Genomic DNA, 237 nt, shown 5'->3' on the forward strand with positions numbered 1-237 from the left:
AGCAGCAGCAGCAGGAGCAGCAGGTGCTGGAGGGCGTGGCGTTGTTGTGTGTGTCTCGTATATAAATACTGCTTATTTGTCTTTATTTTTTATTTTTTATTTTATTTTATTTATTTTAATTAAATAAAAACAAAAGAGAAGCTTGCTGCTGCTTCTCTGCTGCTGCAGCTGCTGCAGCACAACTAGCAGCAACACGGGTAGGTATAGGGAGCTGACTGCTGCAGTTTTTTATTTAAT

Source organism: Eimeria mitis, genomic scaffold (genome assembly GCF_000499745.2).
Source record: "Eimeria mitis Houghton genomic scaffold, Emh_scaff4090, whole genome shotgun sequence".
In the NCBI taxonomy this organism is placed as follows: Eukaryota; Apicomplexa; class Conoidasida; order Eucoccidiorida; family Eimeriidae; genus Eimeria; species Eimeria mitis.